At 36.7% G+C, this 10,000-nt stretch overlaps 2 long non-coding RNA genes across 2 annotated transcripts; both read right to left on the reverse strand.

Moving 5' to 3' along the window:
• Positions 1-1,776: 1,776 nt before the first annotated feature.
• On the reverse strand, positions 1,777-3,040 carry LOC149116842 (uncharacterized). The gene is made up of 2 exons (XR_016205474.1): positions 2,074-3,040; positions 1,777-1,932 (listed from the first exon to the last, which is right to left on the reverse strand). It is a non-coding gene; the product is annotated as an uncharacterized LOC149116842 (long non-coding RNA).
• Positions 3,041-5,919: 2,879 nt separating this feature from the next.
• On the reverse strand, positions 5,920-7,935 carry LOC149116843 (uncharacterized). Its single transcript, XR_016205475.1, has 2 exons — positions 7,175-7,935; positions 5,920-6,971 (listed from the first exon to the last, which is right to left on the reverse strand). It is a non-coding gene; the product is annotated as an uncharacterized LOC149116843 (long non-coding RNA).
• Between the last annotated feature and the right edge of the window lie 2,065 nt (positions 7,936-10,000).

A 10,000-nucleotide genomic window follows, 5' to 3' on the forward strand; every position in this document is an offset into this window, starting at 1 on the left:
AACTGACAATGATATATACTTGTCACGGATGTCGTGACATCGTGTCATGCTTTAAGATCGCAATGCATTACGGAACTGTAAGCTTCACGAGCACGCCTTCACAAGATGGCGGCAATGTTGATGTTTTCTCGTGATTAAAGTTGTTTGCAATCCATCGAGTCTGAGCCAATTCTTAAGTTGAACCGCAGAAACAGGAACCTTCTGAGCCTACTCCAACTTGCAATAGTATTGGATATTCAACAATACTGTTGTTGTGTTAAAATAACATAAATTTTCTAAAGTAGCAGACCCTGAAAGTGAGATAAGATTTATAGGTTGTTAGAAAATATCGAAGTTGACAACTCTCTGACAAAATGAAAGGCTCCTGTGAGCAGCTCATGGATGACTGTTTCCTTTTGCTGCTGTTTCAAAAATGAGTCTTCGTGTGAAAACCTTTCTCATAAAAATGAGTTAATGAACCTGTAGGCGAAAGTCATATGAATGGTTTGTACTTAGACTCGTTTTGGCACAGAGGCAAAAGGCAACTCGGAAATGGCCTATTGGATGAATGTAGAAAACATAGTTGAATAAAAAGAGAAGAGGAATTGGTCATCGTAGAGTTATTCTTGGTACTGCAGTGGAAAACAGGAAAAGAAACATCAGTTGGTCAAATGTGATGGATAGGTTTTGACGTCCCATATATGGTTGTTTATTGACACACTGGGTGGTTGAATTCGTTCTCTGCTAAAATTGTTTTAGAATAAATAATTCTTTATCACATGTTTGAAATAGATCTCAACAGCTAGAGCACGACAACAAAAATCAAGTTTAACACTGCCTTTATTAGGAACATTTCCTTTCTTTTTAAGTCCACTGAAATACTGACTACCATAATGTAGCACATAAAAGCTAAGAGGAGACATTGTAGCGAACAGTCTCCTATACATGCACATGCAGATCAGATTATACATTTTTTTGGCTGATTTATAAATAACATAATCTTAACAGCAGCAAGACACAAATGTAGTAGAAGTACAGCATGATAACAGCCATTTTAAGAACTGAATGAAAATTCAACAGGTATAAGCTGAAACAGTTAGGAAAGCTTATACTATAATAAACATTGCACAATTTGTATTTAATTAATAGAGAGAGATTAACATATTCTATTTTTGTGTTCCTTTATGATGGAGTCTAGTATTTTCCTTTAATTGTAGACCTAATATAAAAGACTGATGTTTCTCTACATGTATATGTTCATGTATATGCACATGATATGGAGCTGCTAATTTTAAGTTGAAGTTGTATTTCTGTATTCCACTGTAAAGCTGTGGGTTCTGAGTTAAGTTTTGACACATGTAGTGACATAAGGTGGATTTCACTTGTCAACATTCTTAACTTTAAGAAACCCACATGAACAAAGTTCCAAAGCGTTTCCGACTCTGTAATAACACTGTAAATCCTCAAATTAGCACCCCGCCTCCTTGATTAAGCGTCCCCTCGAATAAGCACCCCCTTGTCTTCTCCTAAATTTGAAATAAGCACCCCAGGCACTAATTTGAGAACTTATGGTGTGCAGTTTGGAGAGCCATTTTATGTGCTTGTAGCCAATGTCTTTTGCAAAGAACGAGTTTTGACAGCTCAAGTGGCAGCTACATGTAACACAAGTGTTGAAAGCATCTTATTCTCTTCTTAAGTAGGAGTATTCCACATCCACCTATAATTCTCTGATTAATTCCATGAAGTCTTAACGGTGACTTGTGTTGTTAAAGCAGGTTTCTATGAAGTCTTCTGCTATTATTTTTGGCAGCTGATAAACATGTATAGCATCAGTAATGTTGTTGTTAATATTAACATTTGCTTACTGTCACTTGCATATTATAGTATACTGTAGTTGTTACCACAGTGTTCATCTGGGTATTTGCATATGCACAATAGTACAACTTGCTTCACCTGCAATACACAATAAAGATAATAGTCCCATATTTTAAAAAGGTATAAAAATGAATGCAGAAAAATTACACATGTATATCTTTAAGTTGCTGCCCTTTCCCCTCCCCCCGTACCCAACCCCAATAAAAATAGGCTACTTACCTAAATGTGGTGTCCAAGTGATATTTCTTGCTTTTCTGGAAAGGGTTTAAGAAAGAAAATGCCAGTTATAAATGGCATGCTTTCCTTCAAGAAACATTGGAGCTAAAATGATTCCTTTAACCTGAAAATTTATTTTTATATACAGCATCTCCAAATTCTGGTAGAGTTACATGTAATTTTGAAACTCTTTGAGGACTAGGAATTTAGGAACATAAAAAGCACAGGAAATTCAAACCATTCTTTGGTTCTGCAAATAAATATTCTGACTGTTTTCTATATGTGATTCAAATAGTTGCTTGATACATTTAGATACTTATTTGGTATGTAAAGTTTCATCTTCAGCTAAATTAATTATAATGATCTCACATGATATACACAGTGAATCTTGTTTCACAAATATTCAAACAGCTTTCATGGAAATTTATATAAATGGGCTGATGATCACCTGCTGATTGTGTACATTTGTGGTACGTGACCTATCTGTGTACGGTAATCAGCAGTATACTGGTTCATCAACTGAGTGTATCCTTTGTCTGTTATAAGATATTTCATTAGAGCCTTTTGTTCTGTATTTGCCTCCATTAGATCAATATTGAAATCTCCAAGCAGTACAGTTGGAATTGTAGGTTCTATTAATACTGAGTTGTGAAGATGACTAAGAGCATGAATTAACTGAGAAATTGTAACTTTAGTTTTTGAGCGATAGATACCAATGACACGAATATTTGGAATTGGCTGGGTTAAAACCATAACAGTAATTTCTAAATTATTGAAGTTACATCTGTATGGAATTTGGTACAATTCAAAACATTTAAAGGTACACACCAGTTCCATAGCAAGTTCTTATGTTAGACTGACTAAAGTCTTAGTCATTTCTGTAAAGCGTAAATTCACGAAGCTGATACGCATCATCTCTATCTGACAAGCAAAGTTTTGATTCAACAAAAATGTTGAGATCAGCTTTTTGAATGTTGTAATCACTTCGCACATCATCTATGTAGAGGTGGAGCCAGAGGTGGAGAGATCCAACATTCTGAAACAAGATTGTTTTCGGTGTGTAACACTGCCAAAGGCACAAGGCTTGCTTGTGTTCTTAGTCTGCTCATTTCACTTTTAACTTTCTCACTAATCTTTATTGTGAACTCGACGTAAGCTTCTTCAAAGCTAAATGAGGGTGAATATATACGTATACACGAGAGACATGTTATCAGCATTTCCAGTACAAACTACATCCATAGTACTGATTGATGGTATAAATCACCAACAAACAGAAATCAACTCTGTAAAGACAACATCTAACAATGACACAAAATGGCGAATATCAGCTCTTTTGTGTTTAGAAAACCATGTGCTTTGTCAGATGACTACTTTCGGAATCGAGCAGTTTCCAAACAAAAGAATCTAATATTGATAGTACGCAAATGTACTCTTATATACATAGTTTTTAAAGAAAAAAAACATACAACAAGAAGGCTTACCTTAGCTTCCGGATAACACAGCATTCATTTCATTCCTCGTCCGGGTGACATTAAGACATTTTTAAACAATTCCGTCGATTTGTCCACGGACCACAATTCGATAGACATTGTAGCTTTCAAGATTTTGATGCAAGGATTGTCGCTTACAGGATTTCATTGTCGATTTTCATAGCAAGTGTTCCTTAGTGTAAAAACTTTCCATTTTTCAACCCACGAAGGAATCCCTGTTTACAGATCGCAAAAAAACCATTTTCGACCTCCGTGCCGTGTTACGCCAAGTTGTTGGACAAAAATTTAGGCCTTTGTAGTACCCCCTTAAAACCAGTCAAACATATGCCCAGAAGTCCTCGAGACAAAAACAATACTTAGCAGGGGAGGTAGGAGAAAAATGTTTAATCCGCATTTAATAAATAAATTAATCAGAATCGAGTGAGTGAGTGAGTGCCATTGGACTGCCTACTAAGCTCATGGATGACGTAAATTACATCATCCATGAGCAAAAAGGGCAACATCCACAATTTAGCCAAATGCAAAGCAGGAGAGATTGGTGCCATTGTGTGAAAAAAAAAGTCGTGTCTTAATATCCCTGATCATCTCTCCCACTATATTCCCCACTGAACCCACTTTGCGCTTGGCTAATTAACGCCTGCCGGCAAAAGACATTAGAGAGATTAAGCATGATGTAACGTCAAATGGCAAACATGAAAATTTTGCCATCTGTCTTCACCTATTTGTACAGTAAATCAAAAATATTTGTATTTGCGATGAATAGTAGGAGACATTTTTCTATATTTGTGCGATTTGGTTAAGGATTACGAGAAAAGAATTAAAATTCCAAGGCAATTTTTCCCGTTTCCCGTCTTTGGAAACGTCATGCCTAAACTCTCTATTGACAAAAACGTTTATCATAACTACAATAATTAGAACCGCAGAATGAAAAATTAAATGTAAATAATTATGATAAGCATTTCTTGTATCTCACGCTTGCCCTCACTCACCTGACAAATGGGTACACAATAAAGCCTGTTTTTCAGGCTAATCATATATTCGATTAATTATCCCTTTTAGTTTTCAAACTGAAGAAACTGGAAAGCAATTTTGTATGTGCAAGTTAGACTTGGGTTTGCTTCTGCTAAGCACTGCATTTCTAAATGCAAATGGAAACTTTACATTTTGGTTATTGACTACGATAAAAAGTTAACTAAGATTCAAAGTTTGTGGGGAAAAAAGGTAGGTTTTTCAGCAGTAATAAAAATGCATTGTTTCTTCAGGAGAGGGAAAAATACTCACCTCCAGTACTTATCATGCCCCTTTTAAACCTATGCAGGCTTTTATAAACAAAAAAACAAAACCTTAACACCACCCAGTTCAAACATCAAACTTTACACGTTCTGAACCTAGTTATTAGGTTCAGCACATATAAAGTTTGATGTATGAATTAATTAGGAATGGCACTTTTGTATTTGGGTCGACTGTGCCACACTATTTGACTGAGCTTGTCAAATAGAACGGAAAAAGATCGACTTTGATTCATATGTCAAACTTCACATGTGCCAAACAGACCATCTCCTGCAGAAAATGAATCAAAATAACGAAATTTGTTTGGCGCATCTGTTTTAGTTGTTCCGCTAATTTTCAGTTCTCACACAGTTAAATAAGGACAATCTTGACGTGAATCAAAGGCTCCCTGAGCCAGCTCATGGATGAATAGCTGACTTCTGCCTCTATGGCAAAACGAGTCTTTGTGCAAAACTATTCGTATGAAAATGCATGTCACCTGTACGTTTATTCTCTTGAAAATCAAGTCATTTTAATGTGAAATGTTTTGCATGAGCATTTGTTCTAAAAAAGAGGCAAACAGCAACTCCGAAGTGAAAGTAAAGTCTGCATATGAGCCAAGTGTCCCATCAGGTCGGCACTTATCCCAGTTTCTGTAGCGTGAAGTGACTAGGAGTTTTTCTACTACCCCTGGATGGGATGCTAGTCCATTACAGGGTTACCCCGCAATATTAAATTTGCCAGTACCTATTTATACACCAGATTTGAAAGAGGCACTGAAAAAATCAAATAATAATTTACACAGACAGCTTATAAATTCTAAAATGGATAATAATAAATTTTCATCGGAATTGGAACATTGTCATCACATTAACTTGTACATGATTTAGTGTCAAAGAATAACAACAGTCTGTTTCAAAATGAAATCACTAAATGAGAGTTCACCATATTTACCAGTCAGTCCAAAATTGATAATATAATTATGTATATGAGTCAGAAGTGCATTTTGGGTCAAGGTAAATTGGTTATGGTCCTTGTTCAGTTAACATTATGAAACAGCTGTATAACAATGATTACTATTACACAAAAATTACAATACATGAGTCTGAAATTTATTTTAGACAACCATCTTGAGAATGCCAGGACTGCCAAGAGTATTTTGCCCAATTTCACTTAAGTCAGACATGGATATTGGCAAAATCTTGTTTACTTTAAGTTAAGTCAAACATAAACAATTTGATTGTAGCTTGCGGGTAAACAGGAAATCTATAGAAAAAATAAGTATTTCCTTCAATATTTTAAGAATGATTTCACACAGTTTTGTTTCAATCATGAACCTGAAGTGAAGGGAATGTTATATTTACAATTTATAAGGTTTTTTTTCTATAGAACTATGTTCATGGAGAGGAGGAAGGGAAGTAACATAGCATACAAAGAGGCTCTGGCCCAGGGTCAAAGACCTGTCCATTTTACAGTGTTTTTAACAAGAAAGGCTTTCCTTTCGTATACATGTAGCTTCTAGCCTGAAACCCCTTTCACAAACCTAATGTGGCCCACTAGATCTTATTTCTGGGATAAATAATCAATTAATGTTTGAAATCCCTGTCCTGTTAAGTCTTATAATACCTCCAGCCTGAAAAAAGTGTACCTTTAGTCAACTGTAGGAAGAAGTCCCCCAGCTTGGTGCAATACAATAATAAGGGTAGTACATCTTGTAGTGCATGCAAGTAAAATAACAATAATTTTCTTTCTTGGAAACAAAAATCATGGTATTTTATTCCTATATATCTTGGTAATTTTTTGTGCTAGTCTCACTAGTAATAGATTTTGCAACAATTACAGAACATGCTTATACTGACAAGTATCAAGCATTCTCTTCTTCATAATTCAAGTTTTGGTGTCAATTTGTTTAAATCTCTCATATCTAGGAGCAAGAAAAAGAAACTCTACATCACCAGCCACCATGCGTCCGGCTTTTTGACACAATTGGACAGTATATCTTTCTCACAAAAATAGATCTACACAGTCTCTTGGACTTAATTTGTTCATCCATCACTAAAATGTTGCAGTGTATATGTACTCATTCGTACATGTAGGGTTGCCTTGCATATCATCCGTGAAGAAATTTTCACTCTGGTTGAACTGCATGGAATACAAAAGAAATGAAGTGTGAACGACAACAAAACTAAAAGATAAGGCAATTCAAAATTTTTCCCCTAAGTATTTAGAAACAAGCTTACAAATCTCGAGCTCACAATACTAACACAGACAGAATTTCTGTGTGCGTACAAAATAAAACAGTAAAGAAACAATGAAACCAAAACGTAACAAGAACCTAAGCTTACCTTAGACTACACAACGAGAGAAAGCGAGTGGAAATCATCAAATTCTCTTGCCAGGAAAAAAAAGCTAATCAGGATCTCACTTTCTGGCTCTGTCTTCCTGGGTGTCTTGTATCAATTCTTTGACCTCGCCGATCGTGCTGTTGCAAACGATACATGACCACAGTCATAAATACCTCTACCAGCTTTCATCCAGGTGTCAGCAAAAGCCGGTAGGCAAAAAACAACATATTTACGAAAGAAAATCACACGAAACCAAAATGGCCGACTTCAATCTTTGAGGTGTTCGACAAACTTGTACCCAGGCTCTCGATTTATTGGGCAAAAATGTACACCTTTCTAGTTCCCCCTCGTCAAAGAACCTTCCTGAAGACAACAGAACACTCTTGGACAAAAACAATACTTAGCAGGGGAGGTAGGAGAAAATTGTTTAAATGTGGCTAAATATCATTTAGGCAAGGTTAAACTTGAGCTAATGCAGCCAGCTAGCATACCCATCCAGCTAATATCATTTAGGCAAGCGAAATATGAGCTTATGCAGCCAGCAGTTTCCGGGTTTGGGAGTACATGACCTGTGGGTGGCCATCAGGGGTTTTGCAGGGGTTTATGGTTCATTGCATAACTGTTGTAGTGTATTCTGCTGATTGTTGCGGATCAGTTGCACTGCTTTGCTCGCGAGTCATTGCGGATTCTTGCACCCTCTCCTCCCTCCCATTTTGTTCTTGGTCAGGGTAAGTATTCTCCAGGTAAGTAGATTCCACTGAATTTCTTTCGGTGTGACGGTGCTGGTTAGCGGACACTCATTGGGTGGTTCCTGCTTTCCAGGGTTGCCATGGATACCTCCTAGCGGCTTATGGCTTTGGCACCCTGCTAACCTTTAAGGCACCAGTTCCCAAGCTCATCTATTTGTGATGAGTTTAATCCAGGTTTAATGAATAAATTAATTAGAATGGAGTGAGTGAGTGAGCGCCATCCGACTGCCTCCTAAGCTCATGGATGTTATATAACATCCATGAGCATAAATGAAAAATAGATAGCCGCTACGAAAAGTATCATAGACACATAACGAAGCGTTATTGTTACGGGAAGAATGGTAAAAGTTGTCACCTCTTACTTGTCACGCTTTTGGTAAAGCTATTGTCAATTGGGAAAACAAAAACTGAATGAGCTGTCATCTTATTGGTAAACAAGAAACTCACTTGTGTGACCAACTTGTATAAAGCGCTTGGAATAACCACTTGTTCTACACACTTGATTCATGATCTTGCTATCAAGAGTAATTCAACTGAAGAAATGTCATTTCCTCGCCTTACCAAGGTTCCAAAACTGTGCCTCGTCTCCTTTAGTATCGATAAAAGTACTCCCGTTGCTGAGACAAAAAAGCTGAGAAATAAAGGGAGGGAAATGCTTGGAAGCAATGGTTATTGCCTAGGATGATAAGGACACTCCTTTTCGTTTAATTCTAACTAGTGTGCGATAATCTTTGATTTCCAGTGATTTGGTAAACCGTATTTCGGTTTGTATTTTGTTAGTTAACTTGTTCGTTTGTAGATAACAGAGAGAAGTTAAACAAAGAGGAAACCAAGTTCGTTGAAGATTTGGCGAATGCAGGTTTATTCGATGATCCTCCATCTAGAAGAAGCGAACCAGAGATGACCAGCCTTCTCCCGATAATTCAGTTGCTTCGGCCAAGAGAGGAAAGCCTTCAGGTGATGCGAAGATAAGCTGGTTTAAGCTAACTTAATTATCGCATGTTGTACTTACCCGACACAGTTTGTATCCACAGACGGTTCGTACCCAGATCATTTGTAGCCTAATTAGACGATTTGTACCCACGCAGTTGCCAAGTGTTTTAATTCAAACAGTATGTTCTAATTCAGTTAGCTAGGGTATTCGAAATAAAATATCAAAACCTGGTATTTCCAAGTGAAATTGTGAGGAAATTAGATTCCTTAAATAACACCCCAGAATTTCAAGTACCGGTGATACTGTTGGTTTGTTTCATGATGTTGAGCAATTATGGTCATACGCATCGTGCGCAACAATTTAAGCTTACTTATGTAATTAAATGCGGCTGTTAAGTGATCTCCAGCTTTGGGAAAACAAAATCGAAATTGTTTTAATTTAGGTAATGGAAACACTTTTCTGTATATAAATTAACTTCAAACTAAGTCTTTAGCTAGTTTTTGGTATGAAGCATCCATGGGTACAAAACGTCCGGATTCCCGTGGTGGAAAGAAACAAGACTACTAAGAGTGCACAAACTATAGTAACAAAACATCTTCTGATTACTTCACAAACTGCATCTCTTATCTTATACTTATAACTTTCCTGACAACTCCTGCTTGATTGTTTGACTTATCGGTATCTGGACACCGCTAAATTTAGCGTTTTCCAGTCTCATAGTAGTCACGACAAGCGAAAAGAAAAGCATGCTTGAGGAAAGAAGGTTAACATCATTAAGAAATCACTATAAGGTTACATGTTGCTGGCAAAGTGCTTATCAATCACTTATGATACAGCTTTGCTGACTGGAAAACACGTCCAAAAGCAGTTGGCTTTAATTCTAATTTGTGTGTGCTGTTTCCCTGGTCCCAGAGGTTTTTCTTGATCATAGGTGAAGCAACTCTGTGAATGTGTGTACAGTCATTTAATCTACATCTTGGCACCACTATAACCAACGAAAACAGATATTTAGAATGCTAACTCTTTGTTATGCACAGCTCTGTGGCCGTTACTTTCACTGGAAAATGTCTGTTAACGCTGAAGGAGTTTTCTTGTAACTAAAATAATAGCAAAATGTAGCTTACCTGCTAGTGTTGTATCCCA

The sequence above is a fragment of the Orbicella faveolata genome, unplaced genomic scaffold, assembly GCF_042242905.1.
Source record: "Orbicella faveolata isolate gen_17 unplaced genomic scaffold, um_ofav_v1 contig_12, whole genome shotgun sequence".
In the NCBI taxonomy this organism is placed as follows: domain Eukaryota; kingdom Metazoa; phylum Cnidaria; class Anthozoa; order Scleractinia; family Merulinidae; genus Orbicella; species Orbicella faveolata.